At 35.9% G+C, this 27,540-nt stretch overlaps 1 protein-coding gene across 10 annotated transcripts in view; it reads right to left on the reverse strand.

Moving 5' to 3' along the window:
- The window catches only part of NAALADL2 (N-acetylated alpha-linked acidic dipeptidase like 2), a 1,131,941-nt gene that overhangs the window by 636,528 nt on the left and 467,873 nt on the right, over window positions 1-27,540 (reverse strand). The gene's annotated exons all lie outside the window — the stretch shown is intronic.

Consider the following 27,540-nt stretch of genomic DNA (forward strand, 5'->3'; position numbering starts at 1 on the left):
AGTTGAGCCCAATCTCTCTCTTCCACTGAAAAACCTCATTGCAGTGGTCCCTACAATTATTGCAATAGTCCCATGAATAAAGTCTGACTTACCATTCTTAAACTAACGTCATGAGCAATTTTTTCTTTAACATAAGGATCCCACCAAAACAGAAATTCCAAAATGTTTTTTGTTTTATTGTAATCGTTTTCCCAAAAGTGTAAATGTGAATTTACTGATAGAGAGCTAATCCTTGGAAATGAATATTAATTTCATGGACAATTATTGGTGAAATACAGGAAAAAATATTTTCCAAATTGGCATGAGTTCTCTTCCAAAATGTCTCCTCTCCTGAAAAGGTAAAAGTTTTTCAACTTTGAAACTCTTAGAGATTATTCATGATGATAATTCTTTCTCTTCATTACAAATATTTCTAAATTAACCACTACTTCTTTCAGATAATAAGCAATGCTGCTTACACTTTTGTAAACACAAAGGATATATTACATATATATATATCTAACTTGTAAGCCTTTTGTAAAGAATTGCTGTAATATTTAGCCTCTAGTAAAGCAAATTTAAACAAAAGATAAATTCAAAACAGCTAATGTTAATAACTACCATGATATGATTAAATCTACACTTTACTAGTGACCTGTAAGAAAGTGAATAATAATAAATAAAAAAAACCAATTTGCTACATCCTCCATCATTCCAGTAACCTCCAGTAACTACTTACATACTGCTACTAATTCACGATTTCATATGTAGTCCCATATAGTCAAGACCAAGGAATTGCCGTTATGTCATAGTTTTGAACTACCTATCGAGGTTCTGAAAAACTGCCAGTGTCTTCCCAGATGCATTGCATGAGTTCGGCCCTACAAAGAATGGACATACTAGAGAAATTTCAAATTCTTTTACTTCCTGTCCAAAATTTCATCAAGGCTAAGATCAAAGATGTGTATTGTAATATGTGCCTGCATGTGTGTAAAACAGAACTCTTGACCTTTCTTTCTTAAACTGGGCTACGATTCTGATAAAACTTCATCTCCTATGTGGCATCTTTATAGGCCTAGAAACATACAGTACTCAAATCAGCTACTTTTTGCTGCAAGTGTGCTTCTGCAATCCTGGTTAAATTGGTCCTTTTTGTATTCTCAATATCAACGAAACCCAAGACTTCCTTTTAAGATTTCTTTTTACATTTTTGTCAGAATCATACAGATATAGATGGCTGATTTTTCATTGCACTTGCAGCTAACTGCATATTTGCAAATAAAACTGAGAATATATTAATCTAAAAATTTTTAGTTATCCATCTTATTAAGCTGACAAATTCGGATTGAATTTATATGCTTTTATTGGCATCCAAAATGAACCCTTAAATTAACATACTTTTTCTTTCATCTCTTAATTAGATTTCCAAAACATAAAAAAATTTAAGGGGCCGGACCAGTGGCGCAAGCGGTTTAGTGTGCACGCTCCGCTGCGGCGGCCTGGAGTTCGCTGGTTCGGGTCCCGGGTGTGCACCGACCCACCGCTTGGCAAGCCATGCTGTGGCAGCGTCCCATATAAAGTGGAGGAAGATGGGCACGGATGTTATCCCAGGGCCAGTCTTCCTCAGCAAAAAAAGAGGAGGATTGGCAGATGTTAGCATAGGGCTGATCTTCCTTACAAAAAAAAAATTAAGAAAAATTTCCACACATGAAATAAATCTTTCATATGTTCATTAGGATTAACATATATTTCAAAAATAGAATACTGCTAACTGAAATTACAATAAAGTTTCTTCTTAAAACTTGTTTTGAATGAGCATATGATAGTTTTTCAGGTTAGTATCATTAAAAGATGGCTATTCACTATAAATTGCAATGATTTTAAATACATTTAACTTTATTCATATTTTCCAACCATTTCAACAACTTTATTTTTCCTGATTAGAAACTTCCTTTGTTCCCTTTTCTTGGCAGAATAATCTTCACTGCCAAATCTATTGCTATTTATATTTTAAACACTAGAATTCCTAAGAGAATGGTTCTTTAAAATAATGTGATTTGCTTTTTTTTAACCATTAAAGTATATTTCAATTGTTCTTATGAATTGCAAATAGTGATCAGAATTTTGTCTGTATTTATACTGATGGCTGAATATAACACTGAAAATACTGGAAATACTGTGTTGCCCTGTACATACTACTACTATTGGAAATGTGTATTTGTCTTAGATTTTTTTTCAGTGAAAAAATTAATAAATAATAACACAAATTTTATATTCTTTTTTTTGTCAGGTACCACAAAAGAAGCCAAAATATCAAATGACGTAAAGAGGGCAATTGCCCTCTTTACAAACAAGTAAAGATGTAACCATAAAACTTCATGTATGTCAAGAATGCAAGTACTGTGCAAATAGGAATAATAGTAAAATCATTGTTAATGCATTAACAAAATGCATGCTTCTCTTCCAATGAAAAACATACAAGTTTTACACTGCCACAGAAAAGTTAGAATCAGGACTAGTTTCTAAGTTTCCAAAGAAAATAAATATTTAACAATTTAAAAATAATATTATTTGAATTCAGTTCAGCGTATACTCCCTCATCTCTGTCCCTCTTCCAGCCCTAACTTCATATCAATACTAACTCTGTCCACTCATAAGGAACCTTAAGATCTAGTCCAGCAGTTCTGAAGCCCAGCTGCGCGTAGAATCACTTGGAGATTAAGTTAAATGCTGGTGCTTAGTCCCCACACCAGCCCAATTAAATCAGGATCTCTGGTGATGGGCTCAGACGTCAGTATTTTTAAATAGTTCCCCAGGTAATACTCACAGCTTGAGAACCAGTGATGTAGGCCTAAACATTCATTTTATAGATGAGAAAACCTAAAGAAATGTAAACTTCCTTGAAATCAAAATTACTAAGAGGCAGTGTCAGGGAGCTTACCCAGGGTCTTCCGATTCAAGACACAGTGTTAAACATGGTCCAGCCTCTAATTTTTCTCACTGCTTTACAGGTGACTTGATCCTCTCTCTCAGTTCTAATTATTTGCTTTGGTAAAGCCCAATATATCATCTTTTTCTACTTCAGTTATGTTCTGGAAATAAAACAACTCTTCCAAGATTTTGGAGTAAACCTGGTGTATTAGTCAGAGTTACCCAGAGAAACAGAAGCAATAGGGTGTGTGCATGTGTGTGTGTGATTTATTATAAGGAATTGGCTCACGCAATTATGGAGGCTGAGAAGCCCAGGCTCTGCAGTCAGCAAGCTGGAGATGCAGGGAAGTCAACATGTAGTTCCAGTCTGAGGCTAAAGGCCTGAGAACCAGGAGAGCTCGTGCTGCAAATTCCAGTCCAAAAGCCAGCAGTCTCAAGCACCAAGAAAAACCAGCGTTCAGTCTCAGTTCAAAGGCCAGAGAAGACCAACATCTCAAGCAATCAGGCAGGAGGAATTCCCTCTCACTCAGCCTTTTTCTCTTCAGGTCTTCAACTGATTGGATGATTCCCACCCACGCTGGGAATCAGTCTATTGATTCAAATGTTAATCTCACTCAGAAATATCCTTACAGACACACCCAGAATAATGTTTGGCCAAAAGTCTGGGCACCCCACGGCCCAGTCAATTTAACACGTAAAATTAAATTAACCATCACACCTGGAATCCAGAAATTCTATCCCCCAACTCTCAGACAGCTCCAACACATCTATTTACCTCACAAATACACTGTACCATCAAGCTCTGAGCTTCTAGTGATTGCTTTACCTGTTGATTTACCAATTCAGAATAGTGTAATATTTGTGCTGAATGGAGTATGATAAACCACAATGAACGGTCATTGGAGTTTGTGTTCTTGCGCTTCCGCTTGACGTGAAAACTACCCTTATTTTGACACAGACTCAGGAATGCTTTCCCTTCTCATCAGATGACGCCACAAAAATCAGTAACCCTAATGAAATGTGCCTAAAGCACTGGACTATGGAATATTAAAAATAAAGATCCAGCTAAAAGCTGAATGTGCCTTGCACAAAACAGGCACACAATAAATGTTTGATGACTGAAGAAATAAATGACTCCACCTGAATTCTGGTTGCACGTCTAAAGAAACTCCAAAACTAAGAGATTCAGGTAAATGAAGACCATTTTCTTACACAAAGTACATTTAAAAAAAAATTTCACAAAGGAGAACTATAAGCCTCTTCTATAAATTTTTGGTTATTGTGTGTGGGGTATTAGACTGAATTGTCAATTTTTATTTTCCAGGAAAATTGGATTTTGATTAGTTAAATAAACAGCACATTGACAACTTGGGAAAGAATGGGTTCTATATGTTGATCAACTGGAGTGCTGTGAGTTATTGAGGAAACTGTTAATCACCACCTGGAATTGCATCAAATCACATCCACTCCAAAGGATAGAAACTGAGATATAAGATAACCTTCCAGTTAAACACGAGGAGATTACAGTCAATTTGAGAATCCTAGGTAAGCCATGATTCCCTGTTCCTCTTCATTTTCAGCCAGCTTATTATGGATAGATAAATGCTAAGTGTCAGGAAGCCCATCCTGTGACATACTATCCGAATATGGTTGGAATAATAGATGTCCAGCGGAAGCTCAGAGCCTTCTAACCTCTCCTAATAAAAAGATTAATTCAGAGTTGTCTGTTCCTTTTCCATATTCACACAAAATTAAAATATTGATAGAAACCATTTATTACTCAATGCCTTCTGTATGCCAGCTTATTTACAAGTATTACATTATTTAATCATAATTCTAACTAGTAAATAGTATTCTTTCCATTTTACAAATGGTAAAACTGAGATTTAGAGAATTAAAAGATATATAGCATATAAACACCTGATCCAGGATTTGAATCAAGATTTAGCTGAAAACTCTAGCTTTTACAACTATGCAATACTGCCTTCTGCGTTTTATGCTATATTTTACGTAGATGTAGAGGATCTTTTATCATTCTGGTAATAGAACTCACTGATGTTGGAAACTGGCAAAAATTTATCAATTTAAGAGTTGCAACTGGAGGTAGGCAGTCCCAAGGCTAATATAAGTTTATTCATTTTTATGACTTTGGTTTAAAGAATTATTTTAATGACTTTCTAACTCAGTAGAACCTAAATATTTTCCAAATTTTCTAGAATGTTGACAGAAAATAGGTACTTTGACAGCAATTTCTAGGTCTCCTTCTTCTTCTCCTTCTTCTTCTTTCTTTTTTTTTTTTTTTTGTTGAGGAAGATCAGCCCTGAGCTAACATCCGATGCCAGTCTTCCTCTTTTTTGCTGAGGAAGACTGGCCCTGGACTAACATCCATGCCCATCTTCCTCTACCTTATATGGGATGCCGCCACAGCATGGCTTGACAAGCGGTGCCTCAGTACATGCCCGGGATCCAAACCTGAGAACCCTGGGCCAATGAAGAGGAGCGGGTGCACTTAACTGCTATGCCACCCTGCCGGCCCACCTCTCCTTCTCCTTTTTTAATGACAAAAAAAATACAGAGGGGGAGAGAGGCTAAATGTGACACTTAGTGACAGTGGCTTTGTTAGGTAAAGAAACTTTGTTATCGTGTTAAGAAAATGACTTGGACCTGACTTGATTAACTCTGTTGTATTGAACCCAGGTAGGTATGATGGTTAATTTTTTGTGTCAACTTGATCAGGCCACAGAGTGCCCAGAAATTTGGGCTGTTATTTGTGGGCATGTCTGTGAGAGTGTTTCTGGATGAGACTAGCACTTGAATCAGTAAACTGAATAAAGCAGATGGCCCTCCCCAAAGTGGGTAGGCATCATTCAATCCACTGAGGGCTTGACTAGAACAAAAAGGCAGAGGAAGAAAGAATTCACTGTCTATCTGACTGGTTGAGCTGGAACATGGGTCTTCTTCTGCTTGGACTGGGACTTACACCCTCAGTCTCCCTGGTTCTCAGCCCTTCTGGCTTCGACTGGAACTACATCTCCAGCCTTCTGGGCCCCCAGCTTGCGGACAGCAGATGTGGCACATCTCAATCTCCACAATCATGTGAGTCGATTCCTTACAATAAACATGTTTCTGTCTGTCTCTCCCTATATCTCCTGTTGGCTTTGCTTCTCAGGAGAAGCCTGACTAAGACAGTGGGATATAAAGGTCAACTAATTTAAAACATCTCTTTTTTAATTTGAACACAGTAGGTCTGGAGGTACATCTCCTGTGCTTTTCTGTAGGTCAGCTGTACCCAACCAAGTATGTGATTACCTATGATCACATGAGAATTTCTAAATTATTAAAGTCAGGTTAGAGCTACTTCCAGAAGTCCTCCAGCCAGCATTTTGGAAGAATAAATAATCTACTACTTTTTCTACTACAAATTTAGCAACTTAATAAGATTTAGTAATTTAATCAGTATCTCATCATTGAATGACATTTTAAAAGAACATAGAAAACATAGGATACACTAAATAATTTATTACACCAAATTCTAGTCTCTTTTTTTATGTCTTTCAAAACCAGTGAGGAGTGATTTCAACATAGTGCTCAAATAAAAAAGTAATGTAGGAAATAATAAACATAATCAATCATTCATCACATTATATGTAATTCAATTTATACTAATCACATCTTTCATCTAACATGCATCCAAAGGATTATGGTCTCACTTTCAAGCTATGATTCACTTCAGTATTTTACTCAGGTGTTGGGATAGCATCAAAATGCTGAAGAATACTCACTCCTGACAATCAATTTAATCTAGGAAAAAGAACCCTTAGTCTAATAGCAATTTCAAAGGGTCATTTACTCTATCTCCTTGAACAGATCTGAATTTAATTCACTGCTTCATTAATAATCACCTACAGAGAGAGTCTAGAATTTTTCTGTAAGAATATGTTCTTTTCTCCTAAAAATTTTTGCCAAATTTTAAACTTTATTGTTTTCTTTTTCTCTTAGCATACACCAGTTTTTCTCAATTATTGCTTTATCTACGTCTCTTAAATAAATGGTTCTCAAAGTTGGGTGCAGATTGTTATTTGGGGAACTTTTAAAAAAAAATTTAAATGTTTGTGTCCCAACCCCAAAGATTTTGATTCAACTGGTCTCAGGTGAAGCCCCAGGATCTGTATCTCTTAAAGCTTCTCAGATGATTCTAATGCACAGCCATTGGGAAATACTGCCTAGATCTTCTTAATAGAATGCTTATAAATATCCAAAGAAATATGAACTATTTATTAAGACATCAGTACGAATAATAATCACATATGGCATAGCTATATTCAAGACTCGGCATAAAACAAATAGAAAAGGACATGAAAAAGAAAAAAGAAAAAGCAAAAACAATATGCTACACACTTAAAGTACTATGAACTAATTCTCAATATAAAGATTGTCATTAATCTTACTCTCCCTGTCTTTTGTTACTGGAAGCTTCCTGAACACTACTGCTGTGATCAAGACTCTGTGGCTTGTCTGTAGCTAGCCAGGTTTGTTTCTGTCACTTTAAGCCTTAAAGCATCAGATACTAACATTCAGAGAAGCAAGTTATACCTGGTAAAGAAGCAAGTATCAAGGGGCAATTGCTGCACCTGTTGCAAAATCAGGGCACCCACGAGCCAAGGAGCACCTAGAATGCTTCAGTGATGCTCTGCTCTGTTTGCACTCTAAACTCTTCTGGGGAGCTTTGCAAAACTGCCAATACCCAGGGCCCTCTGTCCCAGAGATCTGAAGTGGGGCTTGGGCATATTATGTTTTGAAACCTCTTTAAGGTTTGTTATGTGTAGCCAGAGTGGAGAACCACTGACTTGGATGGGTTTGAAAAATCCTGCAGGTCATATGAATGTGGCCTATTTGTTATACCTCCATGTTAACAAAGTCTGAGAAAGTTCTCCTCACTTCCCCACACACCTTCAACTCCCCTTTCTGACATTCCCTCCCTTTATAGTTACTCAAAGCTTGCTCTTATTATTTTAACTCTGTAAAATAACAGGGATTTGAAGTAAGGCGAGTATTGTGATTTACTATGAATTCTCTAATTCACAGAGTGGCTTTCATCAGAGGTAAATAGGTATTTGGCACTTAGATCCTTCTGTTATATTTTGTTTAATTTATCTTCATTCTCAATTCTTCACAGTTTAGGTGTCAAAAATATCCTTCATTTTTCCTCAGACATGAAAAAAATACAGCAAACATGATGATAAACTAAAAAGCTTCTTTTTTTTCTTCTGAACTACCCAGATGCAAAATGGCTTTATTTTTTCAGTCTATGGCATTAATAATAATGGAAGCAAACACACACACACACACACACTATTATACAGCACTATGTACCAAGAGTATTCTAAACACTTGGCATATATCAATTTATCTAATCCTAATAATAACCCAATAACAAAGGTAATATTTTACCTCCACTTTACAGAAGAGGAAAGAGAGGCATGGAGAGGTTAAATAAGTTTCTCAAAGTCATTTAGCATGTAGATAATAGACAACCTGTCCTTTAAAATCTGTGTTCTTAACTGCTATAATGTCTCTATGAGAATTAAGATTTACCCTCCTAGAGTAGACAGATGATTTACCATATTATTATGCTTATAATTACTGGATTCAATCTTCACACTCTAGTGGGATAATGCACTAGAAATGAAATTTATGTTTTATAGTATTTTTTCTAGTGATAAAGGTACCAGAAAATCACCTTACAATCACTAAAGGCATCCTCCAGTCCTCAGAAAAATAGGTATATGATGTTCGAATCACCTAGGATATACCCATTACAGAAGTCAGTCACTTTGGAGGCTTCTTCACATAAGGAGTCCCTTTGAGTAAACTCAGGCAAATCCCCTCAGAAGAGTTGGTATAAATAGAGTGGAAAGTTCAATTAGTTGAGGAAAGAGATGAGCATTAAAAAGTTCCCACACTTCTAGGAAAAGTCCAATTGTTCTATAGCCTCAGAACTGTTTTTTGTTTTTTGTTTTTTGTTTTTTGGTGAGGAAGATCAGCCCTGAGCTAACATCCATGCTAATCCTCCTCTTTTTGCTGAAGAAGACCGGCTCTGAGCTAACATCTATTGCCAATCCTCCTCCTTTTTTTTCCCCAAAGCCCCAGTAGATAGTTGTATGTCATAGTTGCACATCCTTCTAGTTGCTGTATGTGGGACGTGGCCTCAGCATGGCCGGAGAAGTGATGCATCAGTGCACACCCAGGATCTGAATCTGGGCCACTAGTAGCGGAGCGCGCGCACTTAACCGCTAAGCCACGGGGCCAGCCCCGAACTGGTTTTAAAATTTTAGTCAATCCATGACAACTCACTTCAGTGAACAGCCTCTGAAAGCCAACCAACTAATGACAGCCCTACCCTTTGAAAGTAAGCCAATCAGCAGTAGACTCACTCCAGTGGAAAAGCTTCTAAGGCCTAGTTAACCCACCCTCATGTCTATAATTCACACACCAATGATCTAAATGAGATCAGAAGTTTGCCTTGCTCAACAAGATTGTGCCTGATCAGCATAATGCCCCCTTACTTCACATTTTTGGTTTCAGATACTGAGTGGTAACTTCTTCTCTCAATAGAGGATATAATTAAGTGTTTTTGTTTTAAACGTTTAATATTTAATACTACTTGAACCCTAGAATGCACCCAGTGACAGTAGTTCTAGGAGTATGATATAGGGCAAGTTAGATCCAGTGCTGACACAGTGCCCTACGGTAGAGGGGCACCAATGGACAAAGCTTCATATGCGAACCAAAAAAGCTACATATGAAGATGGGTCCTCCCTGAGGATCCATGCACAGGGCAAGTTCTGCTGTTAGACTGAGAAGGTGCAATTGTCTTTTCGTGGAATCAAGGTGACGGTTAAATGGTACTAGATGAGGGAAGTCTCACTGCATCAGGGAACATCATTTGTTAGAAGAACACCCCAGTCCTCAACATTGACATGACATGGTACAGAAAAGCGACAGCAGCTGGAGAGTGGGCAGAGCACGCTCTCATTTCTCCCCTAATTTTGGTGGAAAAGCTAGACACCCTTTGAATTATGTAAACGTTTAAGGTTTGGGATGATTCAGCAAGAAGGAGATCTTTAAGAAGTAAGCGGTATATTTCCTGTTAATAAGACATGCAGGTTCTTAAACAATAATTGAAAAATAAGAGATATTCATGTATTTGCGTCTCAAGCTTGGAAGGAAGTTTATACTTGTGAATGTGTAATTTCTGTTTTATAATAAAACCTCATGGCTCCTTTGGGTACCTTCTAAAATTTCCTCTCAAAGAGACCTTACTTGAGAACTTATTTAGATATATTAGAATTTTACATAATGTAGCAATTCTTAAATATCCTTATTTTTCCCCATCACCACCAAATCCTGGTTTTACTTCTATTTTTGATGTATCAGTTTTCTTTAATCTTCCTTAAGAATTATGCACCCATATACTCTGAGTATTAGAGTCCTAATTTCTCACATACCATTGAAGAAGGAAATCATTAAAAACTTTCTTATTATTCACAATATTTTGATAGTTTAGATCATGTATTAGGTTTAATTTATCAAGGGATGGCCTGTTAGAGAAAAGAGCAGATAACTAGTTCCACGATCTTAGAAACATACTGAAGGTTGCTATGTGTAGTACAGAAACCTAGATCTCTTTATCATGTTATTTATGCCAATTTTTGTGTTCAAAGTTTTGGAAATTACTGCTGATAACTTTCTACAATATGGCCATGTTTATAAACTCCTAATCAAAGGAAATCCAGCTTATATTAGAACACGAATAAGGCATTACCCAATTGACACCAGCTATTAAAAACAAATACAAACTATAAGGAGGACGTTTTATGGTTAACGATGAAAAACAGTGGCAGTAATACAGTAGACATTAACAATTTTATTTTATACTAAAATAAGCTAGAAAATATATTTGGGTAATTACTTTGCTCCAAGTCTCTGATATTCACTCTGTCTAGAAGGTAATAAACACTCAATAAATGTTAGTATTTATTTTATGTTGTTATTTATTATTAATTTTTAGCCTGTGATGTGTGGCATATGGATGACAATCTTTTAAAGTGCACAAATGAAATATTAAGATAGTTCATCTTTTTAAAAATTTCTATTTTTTGCATAGGTTTTGTAATTCACATAATGTACGGTAGAGTGGTGTGTGTATATATATATATATATAAGATTTGTAGTCAAATCATTACTATTGGTGTTATTTATCTTTTTCTTTTATTTTGCTACGATGCCCAATCAAAAAAGTATGGTGGAGCTGGCCCCGTGGCTTAGCGGTTGAGTGCATGTGCTCCGCTACTGGTGGCCCGGGTTCGGATCCCAGGCGTGCACTAATGCACCGCTTCTCCGGCCATGCTGAGGCCGCGTGCCACATACAGCAACTAGAAGGATGTGCAGCTATGACATACAACTATCTACTGGGGCTTTGGGGGAAAAATAATAAATAAATACAATTATTAAAAAAAAAAAGTATGGTGATTTCTGGCCTAAAGATAGTCTGACCTATATTCACATTAAAGTAATCTCATGATAATTCACCCTTTAAAAAACAAATTATTTGCTATGAATGAAAACAGGATTCCCAGTTTATAAGATGATAAATCGAATGTTGAAGGCAGAAAAGCCACCGTCAGTAAAGCAAACCAGCGTATTGCCCAGAACTACTGAATCTGACCAGAGCAGACAGCAGCCGCCCAGACCAACGTGGGCACCAAGCAGTTGGTAGGCCGTCAGTGTCTAGGGTGGCTGCCTACTCAGCCAAGTATAATGCAGTTGCTCTACGAACAGGAACTTGAAAACTCATCCTGTCCCCCATAGCCGATTTCTCCCAGGCCCTTGACTGCACATTGTTGATTACACAGTAAGTGGTAAATGGGAGAACCAGCTGGAAAATGCAGACAGAGTTCTCACAGTTGCCGGGACATCCCTACTCTGATTCACTACCGGAAGCTCAAACTTGTGAGCGGAGAGTCACACAAAGTGCTCAGCCTCCAGGTGTGTCTTTTTTTTTTAAGATATGACTCATTGTTTCAACATATTTTGAATCTGAATTCTGTCCAACAGAACATTCACTCTCCGTTTGCCACAGCCTCCTCCACTAATTATAGACTTATATTCACAGCTTCACTCATTTTCTTTATTTACTTGGCACTGAAGGCATTTGAATTTGTAACTCCTGTGACTAACCTATAAACTACAGGAGGGCAGGGATTATGTCAGTTTCATTCACTAATGTATATTTGGCATCACCTACACATTGTAGGTGATCATTAATATTTGATGAAGCAAAGAATGTATAAATCGATGAATGGCAGCCTTGTATTCAGATTTCAGAGCGAGCAGAAGAGGAGGAGCAAAATTTGTACATGCCCACCCTGATCATCTTTATATTCCTTAAAAATGATCATTACTTGTTCCCATTACCTCTGGCAAATAGATGCAAATTAAGGCAGGCTACCTAAACCAGTTACTATGGTACCAAATCACAAATCTCAGTTTCTGAGCCCCGGAGGTGAAGGTTACCAAGAGATTTCAGACCATTATTTTTGTGGGTGCGCTCAGCATATAATATATTGCTTCTAAAAGACAAACATCATATAGATGCACTGGCACCTGTCATCTCCTTTTTAATAATAATCTATCTGAGAGAGAAAGAAAAATGGGGAAAGGGAATTCTTAACAGCTGAGATAAACAAAGCTAAGACAAACTCCTTTCATTGGTACAAAATCTGACAGCCTTATTTATGAGTGGCTCCAGGATAGAGTGTGAAACCAAGAGAGGTTATTGTCATCAACTTTTCTTTGAATAGGCTAGCCTATGATTTTTTGGCACCTAGCTCAATGGGTTCTGAACAGGCACTTGGATGGAGACAACAAAACATGTTCATCACATCCTTTATGCTCTTTTGATATCTTTCTATTGCTTAAAAACACATAATGATTCTTAATCTCAATGTTGTACACGATCTAGAAATTTCATCTCCAAAACTGAGAAAACATATGCTGGCAGGGAAGTACAAAATGATTGCCTCTCTCTAATACCTGCGGTAGGAGCATGATAATAACTGTGTAAGACAACTTCTCCCTTCTCTCAAAATAATTATGGCTCTCTAGAATTCAGCGTCTGTGCTACCAGATGTTACTGTCAAACACGTAAGCAATGGGTTTGAGCATTGCACAAACCTGGCCAGCTTCCAAGAGTCTTTGTCTGAATACCTCAGCAGATGCAGGTGGCTTTCTGGAGTCCAATATTTTAAGTACCATACCACACTAATCTAGTTCCATAAGGAAGAAATGGTTTTGTCTTATGACGGATTGAGTCTGTTCAGATTCAAGCCACTACTTGGGGGCTACAAATCAACACTTTTATAGCTAGGTTTTAAATGGAAGGAATAAAAACGTGAACATTTAATAACACTAATAAAACAAGAAAAATAATTATAAACCAAAAATATGTCACCATTTTCCCGCAAATAAATGACATCCTGGTGTCATGGCAACTAACCAAATGATTCTGTAAAAATGGGAAGAAAATATGTTTTAGAAAAAGATGCACTGTTAATGTGTTAGTGAAGCTGTGCAAAGGTTACTTACATAATGAAGTCAGTGTTAGGAAGACATTAAAACATCGATTAGGAGATGTAGTGAGTTTTAATAAGGTATTTAATAAAATTAGATGCAATTTTTAAAATTTGAGATTACCCCTTTGATGTTAAAATAGGCTTCAATTTATGAAATAGTGATAATCGATCATAGTTTCATTTTTCTTGTCTTTACTTGGGTAAATTAAAAGTTGACAACCATAAAAAATTTTGAAGAAATTAAGTATGAAATAACTATGTTTCACTAAGATTTAAAGACAGGTTTGCTTTTCTTAACTCCAAATTTACTTTGGAAGATATTAGTTTACCTTTTCCTAAAAGAATGGCACAGTCAAAATCACTGTTTCTATCTAGGAAGATCTGCTTAAATGCAAATTCGAGAACTATATTAAAAGGAAGCCATTTACTTTATGGGCATTTTCAGTGATTAAATAAGTGATCCATTTCAGATCTTGGAAGAAGAATACGATGCCAGTAAATCATAATTTAATAAATTTATTTTTAAAAAAACTCTTTCTTTTTCAAAAAGGGAAAAATCAAACCAGCACTTTTGCAAACAGAAGACAAAATAGTTAAGTAATTGGTTTTCTTACTACTCTTTTATCATCAAGTAATTACAGGGGAAAAAACAAACACAATGAAGAAAAACGGTAACTTGGAGTCTTTTTCATTATTTTTTTCATTCATTTCATGTGATTGAAGTCATTCATTCTTCAAAATCTACTTCATCCAGCATACTGTTAGTAGTCCATGTAGTATGCCCTACTTCGTAAAGTAAGACAAGTAAAACTCTCTGAATTTCATTTCAGGTAATTTATCTATATATTTCTTCTGCATTATCTCACTACTAATTTAGTTTGTCAGTTACTTATTAGTAGCCCCACCAGAGGGCAGACACGGGAAAACTCAGACTAAGAACTCAAATAAGCACAATACTGATGTTTTGACTTCATTTTTCTATCAATGGAAGGGGGCCATATTTGATGTTTGGCTTATTTCAGCTCGTTTTGCATTGTTTTCTATAGTCCTTCTCTCATCTCTGGGTTGACAAGAGATTCTCCATGATCTAGTAATTATCTGAAATAAATTGTAATGGAACTGAGTTTATTTTGTACGAAGAAGATTATTTGAGTCAACAAACACACATGAGCCAAATTTAAAATTCAAGACAGTTCACAATAATAAGCCAATAGGGAGACTTCAACTGGTGAGATTTTTCACTATCCTGTGGGGAACCATGAATCATACTTATTACCAAATACAGTATGTGTCACATTTTCTGCAATGAGAATTCTGACAAAGGTGAAAACAGAAAATTATATTAATCTAACCTGTATGCTACAAAAACATATAAAACAATTTCCACATCCACAGGAGTCAGTCAGTACTTGATTCTAGCCATATGTCTGAAATGATAAACAGGAGGTTTAATAGCAACTTTACTGCATTTGTCAGAAGAGTGGGTACCCTTCAAACAACTTCAAAATTCTTTGAAATGGTAGGGAGGGTTGTTCTAGAATATATTTTTTAAAAAACTTTAAATACTATAATTATTATAAGGAATGGTAAATCATTATTGCAAAATAATTAATTTTGTGCAAAACTAGCAGGAAGTATGCATTTTTGCAACAGTAATAACTCACACAAAAAACTACTGAGGACTTGCAAGAGAATAATACAAAGTTTAATGCTTAGGTTACCACTAAATTAAGTGATTTAATTAGTTCAGTAGTTCCTTGGTTCAGTACTATGTCTAAACAGCTTTATGGTTGAGCCTATATTTATAAACACAGGCTCAAGAAAGGTGAAATGAAAGAAAAAAAAATCATTTTCTTTCTGGTAAGTTTTATCCATTGCTCTCCAAACTCATAGAAACTATACAACTAACTTCATTAAAACTGAAGGTAACCTGTTCAAAGTCCTTAACGTCTAAATCTGTTAGTGGGTTTATATTCGTTGAATGCCACCACTAAGCAGGTACACACGAAAACAAAAAATTTCTCTAAATGTAATTGGAGAAATAAGAGAACTTACAAAATTAAAATTTCAGATAGCTAAAGGGAGTGTCTATATGTCAATGAGCACAGCAGATGCTGCTATAGGGGAGGCGAATGGACACTGGTTTACGAGAGTGATTCAACATGGTATACATCAGCTACAGAAATTGTGCCACCAACTAAATGAATAGTAAAGAGTCCAAGGCTAATTATCCTGCCTATTGGCAAATACTAGATCCTCCAAAAGCCTTCTCTATCCAAGGAGGAATTAAAAGATTTAACATTTGATATGTATGAAAAAATAATGCAGTAAATTAAGGGAAGGAGAGCATGGTGGTAAAAAAAAAAAAGATGGGAATGTTTTTGGGGAAAAAAAAGATTTAATACCAGTAATTGAAGAAGAACTTTGAAACTATTGTACTGAAGAGTTATTGTATTGAAATTGAGACCTTGTCATTTTATATCACATTAGGCACCAGAATGAGATTCAAAGAATGCTTCTCAAAATGAGTAAAAATTACAGAAATTTAAAAACACAACAGCACAGTTAAAATCAGCATTGGAGGCTTTAAATACCAGAATTGGTGCTGAAGAAAGTCAAATCAGGGATTTAGAGAATAAATCTGAGGAGCTCTCCAAAAACAGAGGAAAAAAAATTGAATGAAACAAGCAACACACTCAGTTCCATGAAAAGAACGATTCTGCATGCAAGGATTACATTTACTAAGAATAAACAGAGGAAACAAAGGTGCTAACAGTGGCCATCTCTGGATTGTGCAATCATGAGAGGGTTTTGCTCTTATTCTCTATATTTTCTCAATATTAAGAGTTTTTACAGCTAGTGTGTATTACTTTTATAGTCAGAGGAAAAAGTAAACACACAGAGGCTCAACTTTATTTGTATATTTTTTTAGGTATATCCATTGATGGATTGGCTTTGTCGACAATAACCAATGCTTTTGGTCTGGTCAGTCTTAGACTGGAGGCTGTGTAAAGCTGCTGCCTTTACATTACAAGAATGAAGTTTAATTAATCGAGACTCTATTTCTCTCTTTCAACTCTGCATACTTTAAAATTCCATGAAGCTGGAATTTAGCATTAATTCTAACTCGTAATAGCCTGCCATGCTGGCTGAGTCTTGGTTTACCCCATTCAAGAAGGATAGTGTTTTATAAGTCTTCTTTAACACTCCAAGAGAAAACAAAATAGAATAAGCTGAAAAAATTAGTCCCAATATCTAATATTTTGTTATTCTTTTAAATTCTTTTAAGCTCTTTTTAAAGGTTCTCCTTTTTGTTTTTGCTTAGTTTCTCCTAATTAAAATTTAGGAAAACTTCATTTAATTCGATTGTTCATGAAGAGAGAAAAAAAATCAATATTGTGTCTACAATAATGTATTGCATACAGCAAGCTAGCATGGTGAAGTGGAGGGAACAGCAGCTTTGAAATTAAATAAACCGAAGTCAAATCTCAGCTCCACTATTTACTAACTGTATGTCATTGGGCAAGGAGATAATCATTCTGAGTATAGCTTCCACATCACTAAAGAAAAAATAAACAATGCTAATACATTTATGTGGAGTGCCTTCCGTGTGCCAAACACTGCCCTATTTACAGGTACTTTGGGATTTAATGAATTATTTTCTATCTATTTTCTTTCTATTTCCTATTTAATGAGTTATTTTCTAAAGTGTATTTGCCAGTCTTAAAAGGGCCTGCCTTACTCAATATACTAGCTTCTCTACAAAACTGACTTTTAACTGTGAATGCTAGATTATTATTTTCTTCCTTTCTTCTAATATTAACAACTCACTTATTGGAACTTTTAATATTTAATTTATATTAAGATGCCAAACAAAATCATGCTATCTTTGTCAATTGTTCATGACTGGCACAGGGCAGAGTTAGCAGTTCTGCAACTACCTATTTTCAGAAATGGCAAAAATCTCTGATTAAAATATTTTCAGTGGCAAGAATTGATTTTTAGAGTCAAAGAGAATAATCACTGCTATTATCTAATATATATCACTGCAATTTATCTGTACATGAATTAACACAGCTAAATATTTAGGTGCACTAAAACATGGAGAACATTTATTGAGCACCTACTGCAGGATGGACACTTATTACATAGTACATATATGAATATATGTGTGTGCACATGTGTATAATTATTCAGTTCTTGCTATGATCCTTCAAGGTAAGTATTACACTTTTGCAGGAAGAAATTGAGGCAAGTACCTCGCCCAAAGTCACATACTACATTGTGGTGGTGTCCACTGTCAGAATTTTGTAGGCAGATCTTCCAGGCCCCAAAGTTTGTATTATTTCCTCTAGGAAGAATAAAATTATCCAATTTAAAGATATTTTTAAAACAAAGACTTTTCAATGTATACATGATCATGCATTATTAAAAGTTAAAATGTGACATAAAGTACAAAAATATTCTATAGCACAGATGAAAAGAGATATTAATGACAGGTATTCATATCTCTCTTCAAACAGAATTTGACAAGTTAAAATATCTTTCAAATAGCCAAAATCATGTGAGAATCAAATATTAACAGAAGATTTATCATCCTCATAGAATGAAGTGAAGACCTATCCACAGAACCCGCTTGTCTCTATAAAACCCTGAATGAGATAGAACTGCAAATGTTATTTGACATAGGTTCCAGTTCAATGAATTTTTGAGAAATTATTCAAACTGTATTTTGAAAAAAGAATTGAGGCTATAGAGCATAGTGGAAAATAGTGTTGGCTGTGGACACAGCCTCCTGGGTTTAAATTCAGGTTCTGCTTCTTACTAGGAGCCTCAAGCAAATTACTTCACAGCCTTGTGCCTCAGTTTACCCACTCGTAAAATGAAAAAAATAGTACTACCTCACAGTGTTGTGAGAGGATTAAAAATAAAATATGTAGTAAGGTACACAGCAAGACCTTAGTAAATATTAATAGTGTAGGATGTCTGTATATAAGCAAAATCATAATATTTTAAAAGTAAAACATGATTGATTCAAAAGTTACACATCATCATAAATGACATATTAATCTAAAGCGTCTTAGGTTTAACAATGCTAACTGCCATATTGTTTAATTCACTTCAGAAAATATCTCAGACTTGGATGCACAAACGAAAAAAGATTAAATTTATTCAGGGAGGACAAGAATAGTACTAGACTAAACACATTGCAACAACTATAAAACCCTGATTATTTCAAACATATATTGAGAACTTAATATGTACCATGCATTGCACTAGGCACTGAGGGGAGTTTAACAATGAACAAGACTTCAGGAGCTCATCAACTAATACTGAAGACAAGGATGCAAACACCTATGGCATTTTTTCATTGATGCCATCATTTAAGTCTTCAGAGAAAATAGCAACATATAATGTTCTGAAGGATGCTGAAGGTTCTTACGATCTGCTAAATTACATCCTCATTTGCTTCTGTCAGCGCCTAAAATACCTTAATCCTTTGAATAAAAAGGTGAAGTCCCCCGTTATGTGAAAAACACTCTCTGGAAGCAGAGCACATTAAACGTGTGGCTACAAGTTCATTTAATCGCTTGGTTAGGCTCTGTGACTTCTGAAGGTAGGAAAAACAGGATGAATATTCCCAATATTGTAGTATCAGATGAGTCTTTCAGGACATTTGTTACCCAACCTGAGCACCCATATCTCTAAACACCATAGCAGCTTTGTCTGTACTTTCTTATGAAATGTATACTATATTGTAATAAATGTATAATGTTTCTTGGAATAGTTCGTGTTGAATATCTCAATCAAGCTTTGTCAGTCTCACTGTTACTTTTAGTCTTGGACTCATTTGGACCATCTGTCCTTCTCTCTCTCAGACATTTCCTGTCTTCACATTCTTCTCTATGACCAGGTAGGCTACATATCCATCACTTGAAACTATCTCTTGCCTATATTCTCATTTGTTGCTCTGGCTCACTTGCTGAATAGACTCCTGTCCCTCAATTGCAGCAGCGGTCCACCTAATACATATATGAACTTGCCCTGTTGAGACCTGTTGAAAAAATTCTCAGGTTTATCTCACCATATTTTGCAGCATGAGTTCTCCAGAAGCAAGGAGAATCAAGATGGCTATTAGGGAGGTAGCTTTCTGCGGCTGAAGCAGATTCTGACAGAGCTGACAACTGGAGGCCATATGTGGAACACACTCCCTATAGCTGGGCAGTGATCCTTCCATGAAAGGGAGTCTGGATAAGTATACCTCCGTATCTACCATACCACATATTTAAAGACTCTAATTTCAACTTTATCCTCCACAATAACCTGAAATACTTCTATGATCCCATATTCAACTCAAAGCCACTGCAGCTATTAAAGAAAATTCTCCACTGTTGAAACCTACCCATCCTATGATTCCTTGTCCCCTTTCTGCCCCATCCTCAGCAAATAATTTACTACAAAGAGAAAATGTAAGATATCAGATCAGAACTGTTTCAACTTGTGCTACCACACCTATATACTTATCTGGTCCCACATCTTTCCTGTGTTTTCTTCTGCTAAAACATTTCAATAACTGCCCATTAATTTTCACATAAAAGCCAAACTTCTTCCCATGGCTGACATCCCCCCTTTGTGATCAAGCCCCGTCTAACTCTCCATTCTCCCTTACATCACACCTTTTTTATGCTTATGCTCCAGCCAGGCTTTTAATTCCCAGAAATTATTGTGCTATCATGCATCTCTCTTTGGCATATATTTTTTCCCTCAGTGCTGAACACTCTTCACCTGCCTTCTTTGCTTCATTAATTCCCAATTGTTTTTGGGTCTCAATTTGTCAGACAGCTAACTCTGACTCCTTAAGATGGTGTTAGGTGTCCCTTTTATCTGCATCTATAGCACTCTGTCTTTCCCCTCTCATGCACTTATTACGGTATGGAGTAGTTGCATAATTGCTGTTCCTGTCGACTATAAGTCCTCTGAGGACAGCGCATGATCTTATGCATAGTTCATCCTCCGGTCTCACATGAACACCTGACACCTAATAGATACTCAATATTTCTTTCGATGAATGGTTCCTATTATAAATTCTGTCTGATATTGAGGGCCAGAAGTGAGTTACGCACTTGGAATGCATTATCTCGTTTATTCTTCACAAGGATCATACTAGTTACAATTATCATTCAGAAACTAGGCACTGAGGGCTTGTCAGGTGCCAAAAGTCCTAATGCAAGCAAGAGATGGAGCTAAGATTCAAACCCAGGTTTGTTTGACTGAATTTAAATCCCTTTGTTTATCCATATAATCTTCTTTACTAGACTGGAGGACCCAAAGGGGACAGGGTCATGTCTGATCCATTCATGTCACTTAATTTATTCATTTTTTTATTCATCACCACACTGCCTGACCTCCCAATTAGACCTAAATAAATACTAGTTGACTGAATAGTAAATTTCTACCATATTTGTAATTGTTACCTCTTTATTAGATTTTTTTATGTTTTGCTTTGACCCAACCACAAAGGGCATAGAAGTAATTTGCAATGCATAATTTTTTAAAGAAATGTTTTTACTGTGGGGAAATAAAAGTTGAAGACTAATGAAATCTTTAAACATGAGAACAGATATAATTTGGTGATAAGCACCTAGTCTTTGTTTCAAATGAAGATAGGGTTAGAGGTAATGAATTTAAACTACAGAAAGAACAAGTTAGGTTAGAAGTTGAATAAAATGCTCTGAATATGAAGAATGAAATATAAGATGATACCAAGGGAAGATATATGGATCACCATCTATGTAGCATTTGAGAATAATATAGATAGAGATCTGTTTGAATAGCAGAGACATAGGAAATAAATTCCCTCTTCCAGGCTTATGATTGTATGTTCCCATCTTTCTTAGCTGATAATGATGACTTTGGTATTTCTAAGATCAAGTTATATGTATAAAGAGGGAAAAAAGAACATTTTCATAACACAAATTACAGAATAGAAAGGAATCCAAATTTTTTCCAGTGGAGTCACTCTTTTTAGGTATTACACAAATATCCAATGCCACATTTTATGTTTTATTATTATCAGAACAAGGATTCATTTTTAAATAGGAGAAAAGCAGTAATTATCAAGGAAATGAATAAATATGGGGGTAAATCTATCCATCTTATTCCTAAATATGATAATTTATATCATCCAAAATTTAATCAAAATGTTTGGTTGGAAAATCTAATTTCCACCAAGAGACTTTTCAGACAAAATATCCCTGATTGTCAGAAAGTAAGATTTGCATTTGTTTTTAATATCTCATTGGATAGAAAAATTCAGAGAAAGAAAAATATTTCAATTCTTACCACAAAATACACTTAAAATACTTAATTTATATGACCTTTGAAAAAAGTATTTATAAAAAGCAAAAGGAAACAGAAATAAAAACTTCACTATTTCTTTAAGAAAAAAAAAGCTTAAAAATCTAGACCCTGTAGTATAATTTACCTATTTATGCACCACACCTGTAAAATCAAACATCCAAAAGCAACGCATATTTACAATCTTCTATCCGTATTTCCTAAATCAAAATGCTCGAAAACCAAAGCAATTTTGCTTACCTTTGCAGCAAACTCGGTTGCAAAACCTCATTTTTACTGACATTAGGTTACTTAGAATCTTAAGGTATCCCACCAAATGTTTGGCTGCAAAAATATTAATTTGTTTTATTACTGTGCTACCCAAAACCCTATTGGGTGTTACATACTATATTACTATAATATGTAAATCTAAAAATCCCCAAATATCTGGATTCAAAACACACCTGGCCCCAAGGATTTTAGAAGGAAATTGTGGATCTGTACCTCTGGGTGATTGCCCATGATCTATGTCAGCTCTTCTCAGCATCAATTCACTGTTTGGTCGATTCTCTTAGTCTCCATATCTCAGTATCCAGTCTTCCAGAACAGGCACTGTGACAATCTGCTGGATTCTCCTTTTGAATTCTTGAACCTCAATGCCCCAGTCTTCTCTCACATTTACTTTCCCTTCTGGCATTGGCTTCTCACTCCATCCTCTGCCTTGAGGCTTCCCTCACTATTTCCAGCCAACTTAATCCTCTAGGTATGGTCCCTTACCCCCACGAGCAGACATTTGAAGAAAGAAGTAAAAAAATATTTTCTAATTTAGCGAAATTAATAAAGTGGTAAAATGTTCTTTTGGAAAGATGATAATTGACATTATTTTTATCAAGTGATTTAAAAATTGGTTTAACCTTTTATCATGTTAATCCCACTTGCGGGAATCTAGTCTAAAGAAACAACTCTAAAGATGACATATGTTTTATGCACAAGGCTCTTTATAGAAGTATTACTTATAAGGTTGAAAAAAGTGGAGATCATTTGCATATACAGTAATAAGAAGTTAAATTATGGCATGTCACTTTATAGTATTGTATGCAACTATTATAAATAATAATTACTAAGTAAAAACATAATTAGGAAAAATGTGTTATAAAAATCTAATGATATGGGGCCGGTCCAGTGGCGCAAGTGGTTAAGTGCGCGAGCTCCGCTGTGGCAGCCCAGGGTTCGCCGGTTCGGATCCCGGGCGCGCACCAACACACTGCTTGGCAAGTCATGCTGTGGCGGCATCCGGTATGAAGTGGAGGAAGATGAGCATGGATGTTAGCCCAGGGTCAGTCTTCCTCAGCAAAAAAAGAGGATGATTAGCAGATGTTAGCACAGGGCTGATCTCCTCACACACACAAAAAATAATAATAAAAATCTAATGATATAAAGTTAAATAAACTAGGTAAAATAATATATAATATGGATGCAACTTTTTTTCTTGAAGTATTCCTACTTGTGCAAAGGAAACATCAATATGCTGATTGTGGTGGGACTAATGAAGATATTTTCATTATGCTTATCATACTATAAGGGGTCAATTTCGGTGAATTCTATAGTTATATTCCCAGAACAAAAGCTTACCTGGGAGTTTACAGAGGGAATTCCATTACACGGACATTTATCTTTGCCCACCAATGATGTATCTACCTTTTCATTAAAAAATTATATTAGCTTGCCAAGAGTTATTTTTAAAACCAAAGTCTTATGTGATGACTCATTTCAAATAAACATAATTTTTATTGACTTATGCAAATACAAGGTCGCCATGACCTATTAACTGCCACACCAGATCTTCAGAAAGTAGAAATTTGCTAAATAGTGTTGCCCTACATCAATCAAGCCTCTTATTGGTAGCAGATTTTAAAGTATGAGGTCAATTTTTGAAGAACAGCCTCATTACTGTGAAAATCCCATTTAGCATCCCCAGACCAAAAAAACCAGCTAGATTTTGATTTTTCTCTTCAGGCATGCTTATAAAAATGTGTATCACAATGGCTGCAATAACAGATGGCTTAAAGAGGAGCAAACAGATATCTAAGTAAAATTCTCTTACCCTCTCTCATCAGCCTGCCTGGCTCTAGGTCCCCTAATTAGTCCTTCAGTCTATGGCTGGGACTACTTATCTGCCAACTGCAGCCTCAGTACCACCCTAACTGGCCCTTCTTGGGGAAGTTTAAAGCACTGGGGTAGTTGAGCTTTATCCATCTTGTTGAAGGTAGTCCAGTGACCATTTAAGCTTGGCACACCCATACACTAACTACTCACAGGATTGTAATAATCACCTCAGAGCTGCCTGCCTCCCCTCAGGTCAGCTCCAAACATGACCCCGCACCCTGACTGATATCCTGCCTCAGCTTTTGTGTTTGTGTTTTTTCAGCCTTCCTTTCCTTTTGAATTGAAATGACGTTACTTCGGCTCCTTCAGAACCCAGGAACTCCAGCCCCTCACAGTCTGGCTCTCTACCTCACCTTATCTTCCCTCTCCTCACCCTGAGGAGTTGGCTCACATTGGTTACCAACCTAAAAGATGGGCTTTTCAGCCACCTTGCTTTTGCTCAGTATTTCCATTCCTTCTCCTCATAACACTTGAACTTTGGGTCTGCAAATAGTTTTCAGCGTCTTCTCCTATGTCAGTGTTCTGGTTCCAATATTTAATATGCTGCCACAATGAGCTTCTCCTGCCTTATTCTTAACATTTTTCTCTAAGACTGTATCTATCTAGTTCCTGAAATTGTGCTCTTAGACCAACAGCCAAATTTTTCTGGTATTTATTACCTAAGTCTCTACTTATTTACTCAAATTTCTTATTAAGACATCTACCTTTCCCTGACATTAGTTCTCTCCATCCCCCAGTTACTATTTGTGGGATCTTCCAAGAGTTACGAGCTCTGCTCTGAGAGATATTATTATCTCCGGATTCTAGACTTTATTGCTATGGGCCTCTTGTTACCTGTCAAATTTGAGATCTATAACTTTCTTTTTTACTGACTTTTTTCACTAGCAATTTTTAATCACTTTATTTAGTTAAAATGGTGCCTGTTTATTAAAAGTTATCACATGTCTGCAAAAGTCCTGCTATAAGGTTTATAGTATTGGTTATTTACTCATGCTTACGATACAAACCTGTGTTTATATGTGCTAGTGTGCATATCATTCTTCTAGAGCAGCCTAGCGATATTAGCAAAGGATATTCAAGGATTTTCCCATTACTGTAAAAAGAAATATATGCCCTCATTCATCTTCCCAACACAATGAATTATCAATTTTCTTGGCAAGCATGTTAAATGATTTTGAAACAAACCTCTCACAGGTAATGATGATGCTTTATTAGAGTTCTTCTCATTAACTGAGAATTAACTCATTCCTCCCAATGGGGAAATCTGCTTTCTAGAACATTTATGGGAATTGTAATCCTAGGAGTTTAAACTGTTGAGGGATATTATTTCTTGAACAAAAGTGATTATTTGCATTAGTAGTAGGACAAGAGGCATCCATTTGTTAAATAAACAGTTACAGACAACGTAAGGAAATAATTACTCTATATCTCAATGATATGAAAAGAAAACAAAAAGAGACAAGGGCAAAACCTAATCATCAGTTAATGTAGAATATCATATTTTCCTGTGTGGTTATATTTTATGTCTTAGGATTTGAACTATAATACATTGAAACCTATATAATCATTACTTGTGTTAAATTGATTTCTGTTCTATTATTCTGATGAAATTTATAGGCTTTTTTTTGTCAATTACCTTGGAATCAGCCTAGCAGGAAGAAAGAAAAGCAAGCACACCAGATTAAAAAAGAGATATGGGTCAGTGACAAAAGACAAAAGTATTTAAAGATTTAATGAGTTCAGTTTTTGCCTCTTTTGAAGGCTAATTCCTAACTGGAATTTCTTAGGGTAAGCCACCTCCAGGAATTGGCACTTTGTTAAGACTGCCTTTTCTGTACACATGATGTTGAATTTAAATTTAATCAATGTTGAAAAAAGCCAGAAGTATGGCAAGAGGCCAAGACCAAGAGGGTAAACAGTTATTCACGGTCTTACTTAGGGTGAAGGTGGTTAGGTGTTTAAGAACATTGATATAGATTATCAAACTTATTTATTGCTTAATATCTCAGTATTGTACTTTGCCTCCCATATTTAACACTTCGCCCCCACCTCAGGTCTTCAGGACAGTTTTGGTAATTACTGAAATGGATACTACATTTGTACTCCACTATATTTTTTACTCAACATGTCTTCTAATGCTATAAATTGGCAAAAAAATATCTAGGTGTCAGGGATGTTTGAGGATTAAAGATAATGTACTCAAAATATCAGATATATAGCATCAATATGTGACAGCTCTTGCACTTTTTTTTTTTTGGTGAGGAAGGTTAGCCCTGAGCTAACATCAGTTGCCAATCCTCCTCTTTTTGCTGAGGAAGATTGGCCCTGGGCTAATATCCGTGCCCATCTTCCTCTACTTTATATGTGGGATGCCTGCCACAGCATGTCTTGATGAGCAGTGCGTAGGTCCATGCCCGGGATCCAAACCTGCAAACTCTGGGCTGCCCAAGTGGAGCATGCAAACTTAACCACTAAGCCACCAGGCTGGCCCTGACAGCTCTTGTATATTTTTGAGCTACAAAACAGTGATGAAAGAGAACCAAAAAGCTGGGAAGTGGATGGCAAGCACAGTGAACTAAATGTATGGCTTAGGTAGACCAGTATCACTTCCAAGAGATACAACAGAGACGTGTGCACAAAAAACTCTGCAGATAGAAAAAGAAGTTACAAATACAAGTTAAACTTTGGCTACAAGTAACTCTGAAGCTATCTGTCTAAGATAACTTTCCAAGGGAGCCCAGTTTCTTTATTGATGGGTCACGTAACACTCGAACACATATTACAAGATACGAGGGGAAAGAAACTAAATCAAAACAAAAGAAGTAAACTGTGATTGTAGACAAACCACGCACACACACAAGACATACTCACTGCAAATATGTGTGTGCACACATCCAAACTTCACTGCAAATAATTCTATAGAAATATCCATAAAACTACTAGCCAGATGCCACATAGGTCATTATTTGAGTAATCAACAACTTGCATTATGTGCCTAAAGATGAGGTCATTTGTTGTTTGATCTTGAGAAAACCATATATTCTTTCTCCTTCGTTTCTATCATCCAAAAGTTAAATATCAGATTTGATGGCACTGAAGTTCTCTTCTAGTTTAACATTCTGTGATTCTATGAATCTATAGAAATTATAAAGAATCCAAAGTGAAAAGAATGCACTGGAGCTTTACAGCTAACGGTCTACTGAAAATATAGAGACACTTCAGAATGACATTTAATGGAGTTTTATAACACTAATCGTACAAATGAAAGAAAGACTCCTCAGGAGTATCAAAAAAGAAATTAATGGGTCAGAGTAACAAGCAAAGAGAAGAATGTCAATCTTCTCACACTTCTTTTGGTGAAATTCATTCATATCTAAATCTTGATATTGAAATTGCATTTCTCCTTGTATTCCCCTATACTTGCTGTTCAGTTTCAAATGAACTGAAACAACAGAGTAGGACATTTTTCCAATCTTCTGTGCAATGATGAGAA

The sequence above is a fragment of the Ceratotherium simum genome, chromosome 15 (genome assembly GCF_057802395.1).
Source record: "Ceratotherium simum simum isolate JZ-2026a chromosome 15, ASM5780239v1, whole genome shotgun sequence".
Classification (NCBI taxonomy): domain Eukaryota; kingdom Metazoa; phylum Chordata; class Mammalia; order Perissodactyla; family Rhinocerotidae; genus Ceratotherium; species Ceratotherium simum.